This window comes from Lepisosteus oculatus, chromosome 2 (genome assembly GCF_040954835.1).
Source record: "Lepisosteus oculatus isolate fLepOcu1 chromosome 2, fLepOcu1.hap2, whole genome shotgun sequence".
Taxonomy (NCBI): Eukaryota; Metazoa; Chordata; class Actinopteri; order Semionotiformes; family Lepisosteidae; genus Lepisosteus; species Lepisosteus oculatus.
In genome coordinates this window covers 48,410,750-48,423,979 of record NC_090697.1, presented here as the reverse complement: position 1 = coordinate 48,423,979, position 13,230 = coordinate 48,410,750, and the positions used below count along the sequence as shown (strand labels likewise).

The 13,230-nt window shown below is 35.6% G+C and overlaps 1 protein-coding gene across 1 annotated transcript in view; it reads right to left on the bottom strand.

The window, feature by feature from the left end:
* Positions 1 to 13,230, bottom strand: part of akap12b (A kinase (PRKA) anchor protein 12b) — a 65,123-nt gene that overhangs the window by 31,291 nt on the left and 20,602 nt on the right. The gene's annotated exons all lie outside the window — the stretch shown is intronic.

Here is a 13,230-nt window from a genome sequence, read left to right as displayed (position 1 = left end):
TATTTTGTCAAGCTTCATTTTACAAATCACAGTTGTAATAAATATTTTACAGTTACAACACACTGTTAAACAACAACTGAAAAACCTACTTCACTGAAGTGTTTGTGTAAAAAACACATAACACAGTTTTATACACAGATGAATTTGTGTATCTCGTTTACATTTTGTAAAAGCCATAATTCAATTATAAAACCAGGAAGGAAAGGATTAAGATGATTGTTTCCAAAAAAGGAAAATAACGTTGAGCTGCTTCTGAAGATATCCTTCATACCAAACCACAAATTTGCTTCTAGTAAATAAGCCAACCCTGTTCATACATCAGCCTGCAGTTCTGCAGACCCTGGCACCCTGAGCAAAACAGCCACCGCACAATTAGAAAGCAAAGGAAAGCTGTGAACGAAAAGGGCTTCTGAGAAATGATTTTGTTTTAATTCATGTTTTCATGAATCCAGCAATGGAATAGCTGCAGTGTCTGAGTTAAGAGCAAAATTATCCTACAAAATTGGTTCCACTTTACAATGGAAGAAAATAAACTAAACAAAATCAGGTCCAAGGCATAGTAAAGAATGCAGTAAGACATCACAGAGTATGTCTCAGTTATGAGCTGTGTGCGTTATTTTGGGGTGATGACATCAGTGCTGTGAGAAAGGACTTCAATGGCTGCGGTCAAAAGTGCTGTTTGATGTTACTTATGCAAAGACCTCAACAGCTGTCGGTAAGCAAATCATAGTGGGCCTGCTACATTTTGGAAACAGCAATGCTGAGGTGCTTACGGGGGATAAAATGTGGGGGAGGCTTTTTTTTTACCCACAATTTCTTTTTTTTTACTTTTACAAAGAAGACAATAGCAAGGGACAAAGGCACTACACATGGAAATAGATCCTCTCATTTCCATGTGTATCTCTCACGGTCTTTATCAAAGATTCTCGACTGCTTTACACTGCAGGCTTACTGTTAATTGAATGCAGGCTCCCCAGTGAGGTGCCAACTAGTAAACAAAACCACCCAATGTGGGAATTAATGCTAAATAAGCGATTACTTAGTTTTCAATAAGTGTTTCTTAAAATTGCCCTGCAAACAAAACCATCGGGGGCGATACCTTAGAGATAGATAGTGATCTAGCTGGTCTAGAGCTATTTAGGTCTTTTTAATACACTGTGAAATGTAAACTTATAACTAAAAATATAACGAATGCCTTTTAAAATACTTCTCTCGATTGCAGTTTATATTCTAGAAATGTTCTATAAGGAGCATTCATTTTTATGGTAAAGTTGTACAAAGAAATCTTTCTTCACTTCAGAAGAAATAAAGGCACACATTTGTCTATTTATATAATTAATCAAGGAGGTTAACTAAGAGTACAGCCATACACGTGATGTAACATGACATATAGTGCGATGAGGTATCCTGTCTGGCTATTACCCATGAAATATCAGCAAACCTTTCAAAATTCTCACAAATCTGAGGTAGAACATGTATATATTTTGTATTTGAAAAAATACATAAAGGACAAAAAAAAACTTGGTTAAAGGTAATTTAGCGAATCACATTTATCACAGGCTGACTGACACACAGGCTGAAAATGCAGAAGTTGCAGTTATATCAAGTGTCCTTGAACAGGAACATAACACAATCAGCATGTCTTCACATAAATTGAAAGATATCTCTCCGATTAAGTACTGAAAGGTCACAATAATAAACTATCATAAGCCAAACCACCAGTTAAGTATTTTGTGGTAGGACCCTAACCAGGCATCACAAATTTAATAGAATTTCCCTCTGGCCATTAACAATCACTATAGAAAAGACTTGCCTTTACCTTTAACTTTCCAGCTATTTAAAGTTTAAAGTTTTTAAAGTTTACTTTCCAACCATGCAGTGTAAATGCTCCACACTGACCAACTGAAATAGCAACCAAACCTAAACTAGTTTATGAAAACGCAAAATGCACTAAATCAAAGCTTCTGTGTGCTGTGAGAAAAAAGGGTCTCTGTAAGCACTTAAGCATCTTCAGAGAAAACACAAAAGAGAAAATTATGTAAAAGACTGGATGGGATTCTGGAATCAATTTGCTACTAAGAAACCAACTGAGCTACATGGACCAAATGGCCTCTTTCATTTGTAACTGTTCTCCTGTTTTTAAGCAAGAGAAACAAAAAAGACTTTTTAAAGACTTTCAAGAAAATATTTGAGCAACATTAGTCACCAGTTCAATAAAAAATATATCTGTCTAAGCAAACTTCAGAAGTTTCTCATTTTTAATATCTCACATGTATTTGAAGTCTCAATAGTAAAAAAAATCTTATCTGATTCTTGTGTCTACACAAAAATAGTCAGCAGCATTTACAGTATTTTCAAACTTTTTCTGTACAGGATTCCAAATAAAGTGCCAGACTGCCTTCTTTTTCCGTGGATTAAAGTTTACGTATCATATATATGAACATCATAATATAATCTATCTGGCTTTCTTTACACACCTTTGCCTTTAAGGAAAGGTTACTCTTGATTCTAAGATCAAACTGGTGAATTCTTGCTTCGTATCTACCTGAAATAAAGAGTTTTTTTCCTCCTGTCTTTTGAAAATTACAATGTCGCTGACAGCAGTACAATGTCTGCTTGTACTGTCATGGTCCTGGTAGATTGGATGGGATGAATAACACAGCTTTACAATGTGGTTTTAATTAAGCAAATGGATTGACCTAATTCCTGATGGTCAGGTCTTCTCCAAGAATCCCTGAAAAACTATGCTTTTAAAGCCTTTTCTTCAAAGAGCATCTTTGTCAGGGTCTTGGATCGGTGGAAAATAACACCTGCAAACAAGGCAGGAGAAACAGAAGGGCTTGAATCAGGTTTTACAGTCTCTCACTTTGCAAGAGTTCCAGCTCCCCTGAGTGTACCAACACAATCAGCACTCAGAGGGAAGCTGAGTTTTCTGTCTGCGGTGAGCTCAAATAGAGTCACAGCAGCAACAACTCGAATAGGATAGTACTGTGATCTTTTTGTGGTCATATTTTCTGTTTAATCTGATGACAGTTTTTTTACTATCTTCTTGAAGTAGGTAATAAAAGTAATTAAAGTGCACATAATTAAAGTACATTTTAAGACTGAATTATGTTGAAAAGGAGGTGTCCTTTAAACCCTCTGAAATGCTGTCTTCTTGCACTATTTCATGACTGTCATTCCCAGAATTCCTCACTCAGAATGCATGCCCGTTCCCAGAATTCCTCATACCAGAGCCAAATCCCCAAGACCCTGTACTTCCATCTCCATCTTATACTGATTTGTGATGACATCCCTTATAAATAGCCTAGACTGCATTCTTTAATATGAGTATTCTATTTTTAAACAATTTTTCAATGACAAATTCCATATCCTATTGAATATAGTTAATATACTTAATAAACAATATACCAGCTAATGTTATCAAACTCTAAAAACACTGCCAACTTATTGATTAGCGTAATAATGATTGACTGGACAAACTCTATTTTATGGGATTATTTTCTTCTGTGGTAACTCTTGAATTGTTTCTTTAAAAGAACATATGTTACTGCAGTTCACTGACTGAAACCGAACTATATAATAAATGCTGTGGGGATTCCAAAACTAATTTCTTGATCAAACCCCTTTTGCAGACAACATCTCTAATATAAGTTTTGAAAAGCAAGACTGGAAAAGGTTCAGTCATCTCTTGATTAGTTGGCTTCCTTTTTTGGCTTGTTTTCAGAGCACCTTAAGGGTAAATTGACATTAGAACCAGAAAATACAGGTGGCCTGGCATGCTTCTGCAAAATTCAGATAAAACTTACCTAGACCACTGGGAACCTAAGGAGAAAAAAAAACTGGTGCATTTATTTAATTGCACCAAACCTCTAGTTGTGCAATGGAAGTGATTTTGTGTTTTAGACGAAATGGCAAGCAAATATCTTAGTCTGATGGGAATGTAAAAAATGAAGAATAATGAAGCATACCATCTATTCCTCTCGCAGTTCATCTTGGGACATGTCTTGCAGATGTCTAAGCTTTGTATTTGGAAATTTGAATTTACTTTCAATGGAGTTACCTTACTAGATAAAAGATTAAATATAAATGTCTGGGCAAATGACTGAAAAGACATAAATACATCACTGACACATCACCAAAGGATGGGACAATTGTGTTTTAGAGATTAACACTCTAGCTGGCCAATCTACAGTTAAAACAGATCACAGTTTAAAGAATACAAAAAAATATTACTTTTCATAGCAAACGTTCTAGATGGGATTTTTACTTATCTTTTATCCTATCTTTTACAAAATGGCCAAATGGGATGCTTAGACCATTTACGTACAATAAATCAAATGGTCTAGATTGGTCAAATAGACTCTTCTAGTTTGTAATCTTTCTTGTGTTCCTAAAATTTTCTATCATTTATATTGTTTACATACCATCTTAAGACTGATCCTTAACTTCTTTTAAGAGCATTTCTCAGACAGGGAAAACAATTTTGACCGCAGGTTATTTATATATCTTTTAAACTTTCATGCTTGAGTCCACACAAAACATTTCCATTTTCTGACATTCTTCAAATACTCTGTTGATTCCTTCAGAGTAAAAAAGTCAAGCTATTTTGTTTGCCACTACCCAGCAGACATTTCAAAATGACTAAAAGCAATAATTAACAATTCTCCCCTGCATAAGAAGGTGTAAATAGAGACAAATGATCTTACTGTGAACTAATCATTTCTAAAGTTTTCTCAAGGAAAAAAATATTCCTTTTTATTCTGAAGTACACATTAGGTATATTAAATTAGTCTTCATAGTTTCTAATGGTGAAATATAGTGAAGTTAATGGTGGCTTGGAAATGCTATTTTTATGAATGCATTATATCAGTTTATGTTTTATTTCCATATGTCAGGCATATTCTCAATTATGTTGGATATGAAGTTATGATCACCTTACTATTTCGGAGGATAAACTTCAAACAGAGACCTCCTGGCTTTTTTATAGTTTTACTATAATATGCAACTCTAAATCATGAAACTAGCAATATTTCTTAATTTTTCACATGAATCACCTTCAGCACTTTCATCTTTATGGCATTCAGCCTATTGTTTGGATCCAACTCCTCGAGTTGGCTGTGTGGCTTACAGTTAGGTGTAACTCGAGGCTTGCCTTTAAAGTTTGCGTGGCGGTTTTATCACCCCAGTGAAGGCAACTGGAGAGCAGATTTTAACATGTCCAAAACAGCTGTTATTTACACTGTGCATGAAGCATGCTGGACACCAAGCCTTTGTAATCACAGCTCTCATCAAGCCAAACATCTTTGGTTACTTAAGGAGGCTATCACAATCACAAGACACAGCAATTTGGGCTGAAAGTTATTTCTGTTTACTGGCTTTTCTTTTGCTTTTTTCTGTAGTAAATGTTTCTTTAATGTAGGAATTTGAGTTTTCGACAGATATTAAATAACCATGTTTATACACACATCATTAGCAGACAGGCAAAATTGCTCTCTCCTTTATTCTATTGCATAGCTTCCTGATACTATGATATTACTATGATCTCAAGACCACGTGAAGCTCAAGCCTTTCACAACCACTAATTGATTTACACACAGCTACAGAATGAGTGGCATCTTACAGCTGTCACACAACATTACTCATTACCACTTCTCATCTGTTCACCACACGCTGCACAAATGAACTTGCTCAAGCACCTGACACCAGGCCATGCTGGGGGATCTCCCATACAGGAGCAATGATGCATAGGAAGGTGGAATACATTCTATTGATTTCCCTTAAAATTGTGATGACTGAGCTCAGGGCTTTCTAAAACAATGAGGACAGTTAGTAGCTTGCTTCAGTGCTCCACTTGTCTCCACCCCATATAGTGATGGGAAAAGCTAAAACAGAGAAGAATTTGTCTCCTGACATATTAATCTCACAACAGTATTACTGAACTGTAATGTTCTTGGTGAGAAATCTACAACCACAAACATCATTACTTGTTTGTCAGAGCACAAAAATGCTTTATCTATTACATTTTGTAACAGCAACAGGGCTTTTCATAAGAATTGTATTTAGAAGTTAGTTACCAGAACCATGAGCCACAAACGTCTACGATATACTGATTGTTGTGGCAATCATGTGAAGACTGGAACAGACATGCATTGTAGATGCAAAGAAACAGGAAAGGTTTATTCCATGCTGAAAGGAAAAGAAAAGAGACATGATGTTTCATCTGTGGAGACTTCTTCAGGTGTATTTAAATACTAATTTGCATTGCAGATGTTTAAATACTGGTTTTAAAACAGGATAGCTCTAGACTGCCACAAAAGTAGCTGTGCAGAACAATTTTGACACGTTTGAAAAAGACCTGCTGGTGACAACACCAAAGCTTATCTTTATACAGCAGGTACAAAACCTCTGATCTGAGAAACAATTGTAAAGTTCTCCTGCAGCAACACTTTTTCCTCTTGAAATCATAGAGTCTGAATCTCAAAAACATTCTAAAGTCTACCCAGTCAATGATGTATACCAAAAACCAATTTCCAGCATGTTTATAATTACAAAAATCTCAAGGCAGTGCCTGTAGACATACTGTAAAAATGTTGGCACATGAAAAGAAATAATTTCACTGAACGTTTGAGGCAGGAGATACACAAAGAGTGAGAGAGTAATTGATACTCCCCTTTCTGTGTGTCTATAACTAATCTCCTAACACTACACATATCTGCATATAAATTGAGCTGAGCTGAGTCAAGCTGAGAGTGGGCCTCATTAAAGTACGAGTTCCTGGGGAGCCAGTACTGTGCTTTCCACGAGTGTCTAAAACAGGATCAACTGGACTTTATACTCTTTATTCAAAATAGGTTCAATTATTTAAAAAGCAGTCAATGTTATGATATCAAAGCCTTCATCAGGACTAACATGTTTGCTTACTACAAACCCACTTAATGTAGTAATTCCCCAACCAAAAGAATTCCATGTCAGAGGGAGATACCTCTGTTTAAAATTGGTAGAACCATAATTGAATAAATCCATCTGATTATATAAATTACAGTAAAGACTTGTCAAAATAATAAAAAAACATTACAAATACAGTGTTAATTTAACATTTAACAATAACATTTCCGATAGCATATATTGTATGTACAGTACAAGGAAATCCATTTAATCTACTACAGTCAATCTGTGCCAGCAGGCCCACTACACATCAGATGTGATGAAAAAGTAACAAAATGGTTAATCAGTTGAATTGAGAGGGAACTTCAGGAAAGACAAGTGAAATCCAGAGAAGATTTTAGCAATGACACAAGGATAATAGCGATGTAAACTGATAATTGTGCATCATGGAACAGGGGTTATGAATACAACATGTTTATGAGGCCACCTTGTATTCCAGCAAGGCTGGCAAAACTGCACCATTTTCTCATTATGACCTACACTGACCTGTGCAGAACAGATCTTAAAACATTCAACTGCCCCCATGCAATGTTGTAACCCCTGGGGGATATGGGACATGTTTGAGAATTTGAATCGCTGTCTGTATAGAATCAGGAATGTAGCAACTGCAAATTTATGCATTCTGAGGGTGTACAGCTAATTCTGCTGAATTCATACCCATTAATCACTGTATTCGGAAACCTGAAACTGAGGGATTATTTCGCTCTGTAATAGGCTGTTCAGCTGTTTCTTGAATTTAAAAGCAACATCATTTATCTCTTCCTTCTTATTGGTTAGATATATAGAAAACACACTATCATCCCACCACCTATGAAGACCTGACTATCATATGTGTTCAATTATGTAATACATAACACCATTACAGACCAATATATCTTCTATTAGATGCAAAGTTATGGAATCAATAATTATAATAGAGAACCATCTGCTTAGAAATAAGATTCAAAGGGACATACAACATGGGTTTATGAAACATAGTAACCTCCACCCTCCCAGACTTACACCCAAGCAGTCACAGCTAGATTATTGTACAAGCTACCTTGTCATTACTAAATACTGAACAAGACATTATTTGGCCACAATGACTAGTTGTCAACCTAGACTAGATGCAAACGTGTGAGGCCAAAGTGTGAGAGATTTGCTTTCACTATATGAGACCTGAGAGATATGCGATTACGTACCATTGTGGCTGTTGGCTGGAAAACGAATCTGTGGTGTATTAAACAGTATTTCAATATGGATTCCCATGTACATTTTGTTTGTTTTCATGCATTTGTTAGGTCAGGCAGTGGCACGTTTTGGCAGGTGACTCACCTGTATACAACAGTAGGAAGCCCTAGCCTCTGTATGAGGCTCCTCCTGCTGATTACAGTACCATGTACCAGTGATCTTCAGATTAGTATAATTAACAGACTTGTCAGGTTTGCAGATGATATTAAACTAAGAAGATTAATGGGAACTGCTCATCATTTTAAAGTACAAAAGACATTTAAAAAGACTTGAAACAAAATTTAGTTTGGACCTTTGAGTACAAGATTAGGCAAACACCTAGGCAAAAAACATTAACTTAGAAAAAAAATACAAGTGTAAAATGGAAAACACAGAGTTTGAAGGGGCTACTTATTTGAATAACCTGAGTATTTATTAATATCCATAATTCTTTTAATTTATACATCTTCTGGAAGTTGTAGGAAAGTAATAAAAATGGAATAACAATATGTTGCAATGATGTTGAAATTGCACAGTGCATTAGCAGATTGTATATGGAATGCCATGTACAAATGTGGTCACACTTATGGCAAAACTATTCATTCATATACATTGTAAACATTCATTCAATATAATTATACTGCTGCTCTGGAATACGTCCAGAGAAGAGAGATTAGATACATTACTGAGCTGAAAGGAATGTCTATCTCTGACAGACTAAAAGAACTTTAGATGTCTTTTTAGACCTGAATAAGGAAAACTATGAGGAGACTTAATTCAAGTATTTAAAAATCAACCCCATGGACTTCTTCAGAATCAACAACGAAACATGACCAAAGGACATAAGGGAAAACCACAAAGAAGTGGTTTTAAAATTGAGAACAGAAGTTATCTCTTTCCATAATTGACTGTGCGAATAAGGAACAAGCTACACATTCATGTTATTAATAAACTGGATTAAGAAATGGCTGAATGAGATCAAAAATCAAATGATCTTATCTAGACAGGTCAAAAGGCCACCTCTCATTTGTAAATGTTATTTTATACCCTGCGTTATGGCAATAACACAATACTAGTAATACAGTAATATAAAAAGATACATTTATTACTTAGCCAGAGCAATTTTAAAACAATTTTACCATTTAATAGCTTTGGTATTCATGGTAGATCAAGAATGATTGAAAAATATGCTAACTTGTTTACCTATTTTAACATTTCACAGGATATTTTTTTCTTTACTTATTACAAAAGTCTTTCCTATGTAACAATTAAGAACTCTGTTCCATCCTCAAAACTACTGATCATAACAAAAAAACTTCAGATACAGAGGTAAGCTTGATAATATTGTTATGACATACCGGAGTCTTAATTTTACATAATTACTAGTAGTTTTGATTGTAATATGATCGAAATGAATGGAGATAAATTATATTATTTGTAACTCTAGTGAAAATGTACATACATGAGAATTTAATCTGAGATCCAGTATATGTACACAAGAATGTTCTAGAAATCTTTTTAACGTTGTTTTTGTTGGTGAGCTTGTGAAAAGAAAGAAACATGAAATGAAATTGCAAAAAAAAATTGTAAAAATGAAATTGCAAAAAATGATGTACTCTCATTTCAGGTAGACTTTAGAAATGCTATTCTTCTGTCATTTAGCAAACTGAAGAACCGACAATTCTATTAGCTCATTTAGAAGGTAAAGAACCTTCTGTGCTATTTATGCTCTCAAAAAAGCCTTCAGCACCAACTATGTCTGGACAGCAACCTTCCTTTGAGGTTAAAGAAATACCGCAATCATGGGCTATAACTTTCAGTTCTCTGACACCCTTGTGTTTTACAGTTTTTGTTAAAGCTGACCACTGATTTCTTTACTGGCACCTTCATTTAACTCAATGGGATTATCCAGAAATTTGTAACTGTAATGTGCAAAATGATTAAATCATTGTTTAACTAATATGCTAAAAATGAGTTAAACGTAAATAAAGGATCTGATTGAATCCTGATGAAACTGGGTCTTCCAAGGAAAATGGTTGAAAGCAGCAGTACTGTTGAGTGGGAATTGCTAATAGAGACATATACGTCGTATACAAGTCAATTTATTACACACCACTTTCCTGCTACTAGACATATCTAGCTGTCTAAAAGTGAGAGAAGATTAAAATTTTAATGAGCTCTGGAGAGTTTCTTCTGTGTTAAATCTAGCAATTTGTGATAAAGAATCATGGCAAGGGACAAGATTTGAGGTTTTGACTGTGAATTTGAAAATGTCCACAAGGTCCATATTACAACAGAGCATATCTAAGATTTATTTTATAAAAAGCATTTCAAGAAAAAAAGGATGTTTCTTTATCATAATGTATATATTGATACAAGGTCCTAAGATGAAAACATTCTATGCAGAATTCAATGCCTTTAACTATTCCTGTAAATTCCACAGGATTCCACTTCCACACAATGCCTCACTCCAGATTTAACCCAGCGCTTGCTTAGACTGGATTTTTTCAGTTTTCCGGAAACTTAAGTATAACCTTTTAAGAAAAGCAGTGCATTGCAAATGATTGCACCTGTCAGAATAGCTATTAAACAGGCACCAAATGTCTCTTCTCAACTTTTTTGTGCAATTATAACTGATTTAAATATTCATAACACTGATCCAGAAAGCAAAAGAGACCATTAACAGAGCTTTAACCATTGAAAACAGACATTAATCATTAGCTGTCTTGTTAACTAGCTTTTAAGACAGAAATATTTTAGTTTAACCAACAGGTCCATTTAGCTAATGAACACTGTCCCTGAGTTACCAAATGAATAAAGCCGCTGCTGACATTTAGACTTACCTTTTTTATTGTTATCTATTTTTAAACTAATATTAACAACTCCTATAAGAGTAATGTCATTTCAACTGTCTGCTCTTTTTTTAATTTAAATAATCTTTGCTTAATCTACACTAGCATTCTATAATTTAGAATTCAGTTGGGACCAAACCCTGTGTCATTCAACACACAGAGATTAAGCTGTTCTTAATCGAACAGGTTGTTTGCTTAATTCATCCCAATCTTTATAACTAGTTGGTCTATACAGTATATATACGAGCCCTATAAAAAAATTAGCTTGTCTTCAGTGTTTACATTGTTTTTAATTACATTTTATTAACCCAAATTTTATATTTACATTATAAGGGTTCTTATCTGAGAATCAATCCAGTTCAACTATTTACTGTCTGAATTGGACCAGTTTAATATATGTTTTCAGCTCTTTGAGTGCTGCTGATTTAGTGGAGACCTATAAAACCTATAGGTAAGCAGTGGAGTCAGGAACACTTGCTCTAGTGTAGAGGTGTCCAATCCTGGTCTTTGGAGGCCAGGGTGTCTACAGCTTTTCATTCCAACCCATCTCGTAATGAGTTAACCTGGGCTGGTTATTGACTTCACAGCTTCAGTGCTTTAAAGATGCCACGAATTGCACTCGGGCATGTAAGCGCTCCCACATTCCCACGAGCTCTTCTCTCCCTAAACGTTCACGCACTAATCTTCTCAGCACTATTTAAACCCTCACTAGTCTTCCTTTCCTTGCTCATGATTGAGGTTTCCTCCCTGAGCTGCATATTCATACACTTCCTGTCTTGCTTTACTTGTAATTAGACTCCGGGATTTTCGACTCAACGCTTCCCTTCGACAACATCTTCGCCTCCCGATTTGGTACTTATGATCTCCCAACTCCTTCCCGGATTTTGGACCCCAGCTCTTGTACTCAACCACATCTTCACCTCCCATCTCAACTCCTAACCTAACCTCGCATAGGATCCCAATCCACCGAAATCCGGTTCCCCGTGACAAAAGAGACGTTGAAAGCACACAGACACACAGGCCCTCGGGGACCAGAATTGGATACCCCTGCTCTTGCAGTTTTAAGAATTTCAAATCTGTCACCGGCCAAGTGACCAGGTTTGACTCAAAGAAAAGAAACTCCCACAAAGCACTCTTTAAATGCAAACAAAACTGGATTTATTGCCATCAAAATAGGGATAACAGGAAAAAACCTTCACAGGAGTACTCTCCACACCTTTCCTCCAAGGCACCCTCCTCCACACTGAGCTCTCCCAGTCCCTTTTATAGCCCCTCCTCTTCTAAGGACCATCCTCTTAAAGGGACTCGCTAAAATTTTCTTAACAGAGATAGGCAGATTGATCAAAATAAAGTGTTTAACCATCCCAAAATAAATTTTAACAGAGTCATGCAACTGTGATATATTCACTTAAACAAAACAACTAACCTTACATCGGTTATTTATAGATGGCTCACCAGTAACCTTTCCCTTTAAGATAATTTGTGTGATACTACAAACAGGAAAGGTGACTGGTGGCCATTTTGATCAACACAAAACAATACTCCAACGAGGAAAAACACTGGAGAAAAACACTGCAGTGATTTTTGGGAAACAACAAAAGGGTAAGTATCATTCACACTTTATTTGTATCACATACACTCTCTCAAACATACCAGAAGGGTAGAAGAAAGTATTGGAGTATTTCACATTCAGAAAGAAAAAATAACAAGCACTCTGTCACACTCACACTGGCCTTGGTCAAACACCACGGCAAATGTGGTACGCAAGGAGCAGAGGACATGGGTATTGACATGTGACAAGAACTGTGACCCTGCTCCAATCAAGAAGACAAATTTGCCAACTCCTTCAAAACTCTTCCCTGTGGGCTAGACAGCCACTCTGATTTAAATAACACATCTGTTATTTCTGATTGAAAAGGTTATGATACAACACTGAAACCATAGTTTTTAAATGGTATAATCTGCGGTTACCTCATTGGCACAACAGGTTACAGCTTATTTGTGCTATTATTCTACTAATTCTGAGAGTGTCAGTTTTTCATGAGTATGTTTTATTGTGGACATTAATTCCTAGCACATGTCTGTACTTAAAAGAAACTGCCAAAGACTTTCAAAATTTAAACATTGCCAGGAAGGATGAAAAAAAAACTAATTCTACTTAGGTTATTTAGCATTTTAAATCACTTTATTTCCAGATGTCTGTAAAGAAAATGGATGGATG